An 11,117-nucleotide genomic window follows, 5' to 3' on the forward strand; every position below is an offset into this window, starting at 1 on the left:
TGCCTGGGCGTGCTCCAAGCAGCCGCCGTGTGGCTCGGAGCACGCCCCCACCCCAGCTGAAACAACACGGCAGCCAGTGCTATGTGGGTCAGGCGCGGGTCCTGGCCGCCCAGGGGGTGTTTCCTCGCATGATTGCAATCGCACGCTGGGCCTCTAGTATATATATTAAAGCCAAGGGACCAGAATGACCTGAATGACCAGAATGACCAGCCACCATGACGCGTACTGCAGCCAACCAACTGGCCAGATGGGGGTGGGGCCAGCCGCCCAACCTCCTGCAGCCCCTCCCCCTGGCTGGCTCCACCCCCAATCAGGTCCCCTACCCCCAGCTGGCCAGACCCCACCCATGCATGAATTTGTGCACCAGGCCTCTAGTTAGTGAATAAGATAAAGTATTATAGTAGGCTTGAGCAAGATCCAGTTTCTTCTAAACCTTATTTCTACCCCTAGCAATATACCTTGATGGCAGGCTATAGCATTATCTCACTTATTGTTCACAAAGCTTTAGGAAGTAGGTTCTCATATTATCCCCATTTTGTCAACAATGAGACTGAGGAACAGAGAGGTTAAGTAGCTTGCTGAAGATTGCATAAGTAGCAGAGCATGCACATAAATTATAATAGCTTAACACAAGAGTGAACTTTTTAAACCATCCACCAATGGGCTGTATTTCTCAGTCTGAGTTCCATTAACCTGTCCAGTGATAGGCCAAAAACTTCTACGCATATATCATTTTTGCTAGGAAGATAATCCATAACTTTCCTAAAAGTTTCAGTAGAATCCATGGCACAAACAAAATTGATAAAAGAAAAAAATCTGCTATATTACTATAATTCAGGGGCTGTAAAGTGATTTCCAAAAATATTTCTTAGGAGGCTTTGAAGGTTGCAGGACTTTAAAGAATTTTGTTACCATAATAGTCCGTTCAAAACCTATACCATTTACAAATTCTTCATTCTATTAAACTTGCTTCCAACAAGCTGCAAACATGGTACTGGCAAGACAAGAGGATGGTCCGTCCTCAGAGCTAGGAGTGACAGGAGTCCTTCTAGCCCAAAGGTCAGGTGTGCAGTTGAACATACACGTGTGAGACAACAAGCTCACCTTCAACAAAACATGCAAATAAAAAGAGCAAGGCTGAACCATAGGAAAGTCCTTCAAATAATGCTATTGCTAGTGCCCAGTTATTGGCAAGGAAGGCTGAGTCACATTCAAATTCTCCCACATACAAATGCCTTCAATTGAGGTGGCCATCTTCTCCAGACGTGGATATTTGCAAAATGCCTTGCTTGCCTTGATTAATGACTCTTTCTATAAAGCCAGTCTTGGTGACGATATGACAAATCTCCTCTGTCCCTGTGTGTTAACAGTTCAGAGGGACCATTAGCTTTTGGCGAGTATCCCAAAATTGCTCTGGATGTAGAAGAATTCTAATGAAATGTAAAGCATCTATCACAAAGAAACAATAGATTTTTCAAATGCTCAGTACTTCCATTTCACAAACACTATACCTCTTTCGGAAACATAGGCATTTCCTATGCAAGGGGAAAAATTATTTTGAATTTGTCTTTATCATTTCTGTATTGTCTAAGTTATAAGTTATGAACATATACTATTATTATAAGAGAAAGGAATTTATAAACATTACTTAAATTTTTTTAAAGTCATGTACTCTTGTGGTTCCCAAAGATGGTTCATTACCAGAATCAGCAGGGTAGATGTGTTAAAATGCAGTCCTGCCGAATCAAAATCCCTCAGGTTGATCTAGAACCTGAGCTAGTGAGGTCTCAAAGTTCAGAAGTCTGGTAGTCAAGGCCTCTTGTTTGTAATGGACACAGTTGATTGACCACCCAGCACATTTCCCATCTTTCCCTTTTAAAAGCACCAGATTTTATTTGAGTAGCTACCTCTTTCTATATTTTTTTCAGAATAAGTCCAACCCTCCTCTCACTTCAATTGTGATCCCTGGTTGGTTTAAACGAAGCATGGGTTCAAGGGTGGGCATGTGACCTACGCAGTATAATCAGGGTTGATCTCAGAACCCCATTAGAATGCTAGGACATAAACCCTCTATATCTCACCAGAATTGAACAGGAACCCTATAGCCCCAATGCTGTGTCAGCTCTCTTTAAACCAGGAAGGGAACTGGACTTAGTCACAGGAGCCAGAATGGGAACATGGAAAGAAACTGAGACCTTGGTGCTACCATAGTGCTGCTGGATCAACTAAACATGGATATTTTATTGCCCCTGCATGCTCAGGTACACAGAACAACAAATCCTCTTCGTTGAGAAGGCCAATTGAAATTAATTATCTATTCCTTGCAATATGATGACCTAACTGGACACAACTCTTGGCAGTTATTGGTTTCAGCTGTAATACCTCCTCACTAAAGTTTTCTAAGATTTTCTCAAAATTGTTGCTGCACCTTCTGTGTAGAAGATGGACAGTAGAGGAGAGAGGGCAGAGACAGGCTGCATGCCACTTAAAGCCCAGGAATTGCATCAATGATGCTCCCTAATCAAGGCTTTAGGCTCTTATCAGTCTTCCATTGCAGAGAAGTCATTAAGCAGGATGGACAAAAGGATAGATGCTCCTCCTTGCAGCATATTCCCAAATTAGAATTATGGCAGAATACTTTTTAAAAGCACTTAGAACTCTATATGGTATTTGTCATGTAATGTGTGTTGTTTAAGACTGTTGACCCCTAACTCAAATATTTGGTCTATGACAGTAGAAAAATGTCTTGTCCATGGCACACACTGCTATACTATAAGGACTATACGATACCATATGACATTATATTATACCATAATGCCTGCTATAAGAGCTCAGTGAATACTTTTTAATAAAAGTGAATGAAGGACTGAATAAATAATAGTCTTTACATTTAATCAAAGAATACTAAGTATTGGGGAGGATGTGGGACAAATAGAACTCTGATTGTTGTTGGTGAGAATGTAAATTGGCACAATTTCTTTGAAAAACTATTTAGCAATTTTTCCTAAAACTAAACATACAACTATGACTCAGCAGTTCTACTGCTGATATACCTATATACCCTGGAGAAATGAGTGTACATATCCACCAAAAGATTTGTACAAGAATGCTTATTGCAGCTTTACTCAAGAAAGATAAAAATTTGAAATAACCCAATTGTCCATCAACTATAGAGTGAAGAATAATGATAAATGAGTTAGCAGAATACCACTCAGCAAGAAGAAGTACAAACTACTGCTACCCAGGACAAATAGATGAATCTTACAAATTCAATAAAGAATGAAAAGCCAGACACAAGAGAATACATACTACATGATTCCATTTATGAAATGAAGAGTAGAGAAGCAGAATGTGCCACCCCAAAATATCCTTCTTTGACATAAGGATTAATTTGAGTTGATTATTTTTGAAACACAGAGAAGTTACCCCTTCTGACGGAAACTTACATTTATAAAGGATAGCTCCACTTATAAGAGTGTCTCTCTAACCAGAAGAGAAAGATGACTCTAAATCACAGAAACTCTTATCAATGGCTTATATCTGTATAACAAACCTTATTTGTTTACTGTGCTTTCCTGGTAACCTTACATAACAGCCCCTCCAGTCCCGTTTTTCTTTTATTTTTAGCTAAAGATGGTCTTTAAAGTGGTAGCTTGTCTTTAGGAGTTACTCAGTTCCCCTAGATATTCCCAGGAACAAGGAGTAAGGTGTTGAAAAAGTTCCATATCTTGAACTAAGTGTAGTTACATGGGTGTGTATAGGTGCATATGTGTGTATGTGTATATATGATATCTATGTAAGAAATGTTCAAGACTGTAGAGAATTTTTATAATAGTTTATTTGAGCCAAAACTAATGATATATGTCAGGGAGCAAGACCTCAAATGCTCTGGAGAATAACAGCTCTGCAGTTTCTTTTATGCATTCCAAATTAAGGATGGAGTATAAGGAACACTGGATGAAGGTGGGAGAAAGCAAGGTAAGGACAGAATTACAGAATTGTAATCAGGATTGTAACAAGAGGGTGGTTATGCCTTCGAGGGATGTTACACATGACATTTCAAAGGTATGTTAACCTAGATACAATGGACAGGCTTTAAAAAACCTTTCACTAAAGAAATTATAGGCCTGGGGCATGCCTACCCACCATGACCTGCCCTATTAGAATTTTATAATTTATTGCAGCACCCCTTTTTCTGTCCAGAATGTATACACATACTCTCACATATATGCATGCAAACATGTATGCAAAGATTCATGAAGTTGTACATTTAAATTTTACATGCTTTATTTATATAAAAAGTTTAATGCATTAAGGCATTTCAAATTCTTTTTTTTTGTTGTTAAACATATAAGAACACAATGCAAAATTATACCACTCAGAGTCAAAGTTCAGAGTTGGAAGAAACAATTACCTTATTTTACAAATGAAGACAAAAAACCAAAGAGATGGTTATTTAATCAGTGGCAACTCTTCTTGTTAGTCACAGAGCTAAGTCAATATATTTCCATTACCCCATGCCCGCAGTTTAAACAAATAGTGGGCATAAGTGAGGAATGGAGAGATGGCAGTGTAGCTTATAATAAACAAAAGGGACTTTCTCCACATCCCTTCTCCTTCCCTGCCCGTGTCCTTTTCCTTTTCCTTTCCCTGACTTAATCCCATGCTGATTATCTCCCCTCGCCTTCCCTATTCTTCATTCTACCCTTCTCCTCCAAGACCCAGCCCAGCCAAACAGCCATATCATATAGATCTCAGTGGTCCCAGGTGATAGAAGCCAAAAAGTAGGTAAGCACAAAGCATGTTCCTTTAAAATATACATTAATATAGTTGTACATTTATTTACATCACACCTGATTTCCATGAAAAAAAAAATCAGACAAGGGAAAAAGTCTGCAATGTCCTAAACTAAATTAGAGCAAGCCAGAAAGCTGGGAGGAAGAGAAAATGAGTTAATCAGTCAACAACGCGGCAGGAAGAACCCAACAAAAGACTGCTCACATTCCTGAAGGCACGCTGAAACTTTGAAACAACTTGCAGGCAGCTTATTTCAGCTCTTATCAAGGGAGAATAATCCATCACCAGACACCACCACATCTTGTTCACCTAGGAACTGTCTAAAAGTGTGGCCCCAATTCAGAAGCCTCAAGCACCTCTTCCTTAGGGACTAAGTACCAATTCCGGTGCTCTCTCCACTTCACCTTTTCCTACCCCCTTTACTTATAGTCACTTTAAAGTCTTTCAAAACAATTTACATCTTTCTTCTCCAGATCCATTGTATAAAAGAGCCCCGCTAATCCCCAGATGGGGGAGTGGTTCATCTTCTCCCTCCAGCCCTGCTGCTGCTGCTGGTGTAGACTGTAGACCCCAGGACCTGGTCCTTTTTCTGGGGAGGATATGGCTCAAGAAACCCTTTCTTTCAGGACAGCAAATGGCCTTGAAGGTTTCTGTTGATCACAGCTTACAAAATTACATATATTATAGGATGAAAAACAAAAATGAAGGAAATTATTATGGAGGGAAAATCAGAATTGGAGGAAGAAGATAATTTTAAGGAAGTAGTCAGTGCCCTAGTAGGGGGAGAGATTTTCTCGCTGCCTCTAAAACTTTAATACCAAAGTCAGGAACTGCTGCTGTGACTACCTCCCTGATCTCCATGGTAGGGAGATCCTAATAGGAAAGGACAGATCTGAAGATTTCATCTTACAACAGATTAAGGAAAATGGAGACCTTCTGATAGTCTATTAGTTGGCACTAAATATAACCTTAAGAAATATGAAGTGATGTCCACCATCTAAACAGCATAGTTTCTTCCAGGGAACAGTTGAGCTATAGACAAATTAAAGAAAAAAAAAACAAAAAAACATCATCTGATCAGAGGCAGGTTGCAAAGAACTCCTCTCTCCACATCAGCTTAGAGGCCTCAGGACACAAGCTGTAAATTCTATCATGTCAATCAAGCTGCCATATGGTGGGCCTCTGTTTTGTTTATCAACTGATGCACAGAATACAAAATATATTAAAATTGGGTGGTGGGAAATAAACCACTATTCCAAACACTGACAACACAGAAGTCAGGAAATGCATATATTAAATAGTCTCATTTTGCTGCTCATTCATCCAAGTCCAACATTTTAGAAACCACCCAAGGAATTTAAAATGTTACTTACTACTAATACTCAATTGAGAGTAGGAGAAATTATAGTGGAGACATTATCTATTATCTACCACTGTTAGCTGAGTGATTGCAAATAAAACATCTTAATTTAATCAAATGAAAATGAAGGCTTGGGTTTTTGTTTTTCATTACTGAAAAAATAGAAAACAAAAAGTATTTTAAAACTATGAAATCCTTGAATCTTACAAATATTTGAGAACTCTAAGGAGTCACTGAAGAATTTGTGGTCTGCTTATAGGGGAGAATGGTTTCATGGTGTGGACAAAATGCACCCTCTGAGTTCCAGTCTGTAGCCACTTCCAAGCAATTACCCTTGTATCCTTAGCCCATGGCCCAATGGATCGCTTTACTTAAAATTATATTTGTAAATGTGTAACTGTTTTATTATCTTGATGGCTAAAATTTAGGGCTCTGTAGAGAAGCTGAATTTGGTTTTCAATCCTGGCTCCAAGACATATTAGTGATATGATCTTGGGAAAGTTACTTTAATTCTCTTAGCTCCAATTTCCTTGTCTGGAAAAGGAGTACAATAACATTAAATATTAACTCATATTTATTATTAATGATGAATTCTATTTTATATCAATTTTATATACATTTTATGTGTAAATATTAAATATGAAAGAATTTGAAAACCTCCTCATACAGTGGTTGTAAGGATTAACTGAAAGGACGTTCAGTCGCTGTTAACATCAACATCATTATCTCCATTCTCATATTCATTAGTAATTCACTAATGAATTACTGGGGAAAATAAAGAAAAATCTTCATTTTCTCAAAAGAAAAATATATTCCAACCCCAAGGAAACAGACAAGGGCCATTCCTATCTATATGTAATTTGGAAAAGCCAGTATCTTGCTGAACAAAAAAGGTAGAGGCTGTGAAAGGGAGCATAAAGCAAATTCATCACCAAAGTCTAGGAATTTGTGGTAAATAGTAAGAGGCTGGGAGGAAAAGCAGTGGCATGCCAGCAGCGAGGGCTCAGGATTCTCTGAGGAAGGTCAGCAGAACGTAGACAGTGCAAGAGGCAGTGATGGGGTTCAGGACACATCACCCTAAAATATGCCACCCTGGTATACTGTATATTTTAAGCTCAAGGAGTTTGAGAAAAGGGCAGAAGCAGGAAGGTCTTTCTGACCCTCCCTCAACCTGTCACCCTTCTTCTTTGAAATAGGTCATAGGAGCCTCATAGGAGAGATGCCCTCCCCATAGCCTAAGGAAAGGCGCATCCTTATTTCTGAAGACAATGGGACTCCCTGAGAAGAATCCCAATAGGCCTTGCTAAGTTTCTTCCAATTGCTGCACTCACCTCAAACTACTTAACTTCTCATATTTCTTCATGATTGCCCGTTCTTATTTTAAAAAATATATTTTTATTGATTTCAGAGAGAGGGAGAGAGAGAGAGAAATATTGATAGTGAGAGAGAATCATTGATTGGCTGCCTCCTGCACACCTCCCACTTGGGATCAAGCCCCAAACCCAGGCATGTGCCCTGACCAGGAATCAAACCGTGACCTTCTGGTTCATAGATCGACGTTCAACTACTGAGCCACGCCAGTCGTGCACTGCCCACTCTTCATTATACCTTGCATAAAAACCACGCAGATCTGTTCCTTTAGGCCTTCATTTCCTTACTAGTGGCCCGGTGCATGAAATTCATGCATGGGTAGGGTCCCTAGGCCTAGCTGGTGTTCAGGGCTGATCGGGGCCTTCCTCTGCTCCGCACTGCCCCTTGTTGGTCAGCACATATCTTAGCAAGCAATCGAACTCCCAGTCTCCAGTAGAACTCCTGAGGGGATACTTTGCAATATATATGATGGCTCCAGTATCAAGTAAATAAATCTGTATGTTTTTTGCCTCTTAATCTGTCTTGTTCAGTTTAAATTTCAGACCCAACCAGAGACCCCAAGCGGGTAGAGGAAAACATTCTCCTCCCTTACAGAAGCAACCAGACCAAAATAAAATGAAGACCTTTTGCTTGGGCTCAGTGTCTAAAAGTCATTACCCTCTCCTTAGAGAAAAGATAGTATAAGTTTATATCAGAATTTACTATATGTTCTTTGTAATGTGTTATTCTAATCCTTTAAACCTCACATATAGTCAATGTAAGAGAGTTCTGATTTCAGAGTGAATTATATCATTCTTAGCTAATCTGTTTGCTGCCAAAGAACATCCCAAGATTTTAAAAAAAAAAAAAAAAAAAAAAAAACTCTCTGAGAATGGCTATGGATAGACAATCTGAACCTGATGAACTGATGGTCACAGTCCCAGAGTGGGCAAAACTAGGCAAACTACTGTTGTCTTGCTTTTCGTGTTATTATAATACTAGAGGCCTAGTGCACAAATTCATGCACAGTGCACTCCGGCCGGCTGGCCTTCCAACAATCGGGGTTGGGGGGCCAATCGGGAGTGAGACTGGCCTGGGGGAGGGGCCATGGGAGGTTGTGGGGGGCTGATCAGGGCCCTGATCCGACTGGTTGGCCACTGCAGTGCACATCATAGCAACAGGTCATTCCGGTTGTTCCAGTCGTTCTGGTCGCTGGGCTTTTATATATATAAATGAACTGTTTTATCCAGCTCTGAAATAAAAGTCAATCAGACTAAAGTAATCCGTTGGACAATAATATTTCAAGCAGCATTCCCATTACTTCCTGGAAGCCCCCAAATGCACAGAGATCTCCCAACAAGCTGAATTCTTATCTATTCAACCAGCAATGAGGTGTACCCACAAGATTTCCAAAAATAACAAAAACCAAAAACCACTTCTTCCTGGAGCTACAGGGAATCATCGTTACCATCTTCACTTAATAGTCAGTTAAAAGTGGAATTCCCAAAGAAACATTGGCCCTGACCCACAGCACACAGAAATCAACACCATGTGCAACTATTATAGCCCACAGAGCAGGCAGTCTCCGCCCTGCTGAGATCAAGGGAAAGAAAACAAGTCATGCCAGGAGCCTGAGAGCCCTCTTATCCAAACTCTCTTTCCGGCTCTGCTGCAGATAACACTGTGCACGCCAATCCTTCACTAATTGTTCCCTTAACAGCAAAGAGTGAATGATGATGATAGCAACAAAAACATGAGCAGACACTTAAGAATGCTTATTATGTACCAAGCACTAATATGCATGCTTTGTTCTATACTACAACATTTTATTTTCCCATACGCCTATAAAGTAGGTACTATCAGGATATGCATTTTATAGATGTGCTCTCTGCTGAGGCATATAAGAGTTAACTAACACATCCAAGGTCACATATCCACAACACAAAGCTAAGATTTTAAAATGAGCTTTCTCACTTAGCATAATTAACTCTCCAGGTCCATCCTTGCTGTCACAAAGGGTAAGATAAGTCAGTCAGAGAAAGACAAGTACCATATGATTTCACTTATATGTGGAATCTGATGAACAAAATAAACTAACACCCCCACAGACTTATGGATACAGAGAACAGACTGACAGTTGACAGAGGGGCAGGATTTAGGGGCTGGGTAAGAAGGTTGAAGGGAGTAATCAAATAAATAAAAAGACTAGATTCATGGACATAGACAACAGTATGGTGTTTGCCAGAGGAAAGGGGATGCAAGGAAGTAGAAGTGGGTATGGGGAGAAAAATGATGATGGAAGGGGACTTGACTTGGGGTGGTAAACACACAATACAATATACAGATGATGTGTTGTAGAATTGTTTACGAGAAACCTATATAATTTTATTAACCAATGTCACCCTAATAGATTCAATAAATTTTTAAAAAATAATAAGATAAAATGAGCTTTTGGATTCTAGAGGCCACATTTTCAACAACCACTTTTACTACCTGTTAGAAAAGTAAGGTGTATTTGTTGATGTCCATTTTTCCCCATGCTCAGAATCTTCCTAGGGTTCTAAACTAGCCTGGTTTACATAAAAGAGGAGGGGGAAGCAAAAGGACATGAAAAAGTTCTGAGGAGAGAGAACTAGGATTGATTTAATAAGCAATCCTTTCATTGAATTTCTATACCTGCTAAATATAGCCCTTCTTCCCTTAAAACATTTTTTATAAGAGAACAGAACAAATTTTAATAGGAGTTGGGCAGAGAAGGGACCAGAGAGCAAGTGCATTGTTATCTGTAGATCACTGCACAAATGTAAGGTATTCTTAGCAGTATTTGAAGCTTAAGAAATTCAGTGAATGCAACTTTGTACAAAGACTCACTCACTGTTAGTCTATTAACTCTTTGCAGCTCTGGCAATCTTTTTACAATAAAGTTATCGAACACTTATGTGCCCCTATTACCAAGGGTCTGTTTGGGGAATGAACGGAAGAATGGTGATCCAGGAGATAGATGGGGGGAAGGTGCTCAAGTGAAGAATGAGAACTGAGGTACTTACTCTTGCATTGGGTAAATTCACATGGAGCATTTCCTATATGCCAGGAAAAAGTGCTAAGGATACAGGGAGGACCTCTACCTTGAGGAAGCTTGTTGTCTAGAGCAGAGGTTGGCAAACCTTTAAATATTTTCGCTTTGCAGGCCATAAGGTCTCTGTCCTAACTACTCAACTCTGCTGTTAACACAAAAGCAGCTATAGACAATATGTAAACAAATGGGTACAGCTGCATTTCAATAAAACTCTATTTTTTAAAAAACCACATGGTTAGATTTGGCCCACAGCCACTATTTGCAAACCCTGTTCCAGTAGACCCCTCAAGAAAGGCTTATAGGAAAAACACTTTCTGGGTTGTTTCATGTTGACATCTATTTCTTGTCTTTATCCTTATATAACCCTTATCTGGGTCTTTGGTTCCTGTTATTTTGTAGCTGTATTTTAGCATTGACTATTGCTGTGGAAAATCTGAAGCCAGTATTTCTTCCTGTTATAAGTAGGTGACTTGCCAGAGGGTTCTTTATCTATGAAATCAAGGGATCTTATTGAGATACTAGAGGCCTGGTGCC

This window comes from Myotis davidii, unplaced genomic scaffold (genome assembly GCF_000327345.1).
Source record: "Myotis davidii unplaced genomic scaffold, ASM32734v1 scaffold395, whole genome shotgun sequence".
In the NCBI taxonomy this organism is placed as follows: domain Eukaryota; kingdom Metazoa; phylum Chordata; class Mammalia; order Chiroptera; family Vespertilionidae; genus Myotis; species Myotis davidii.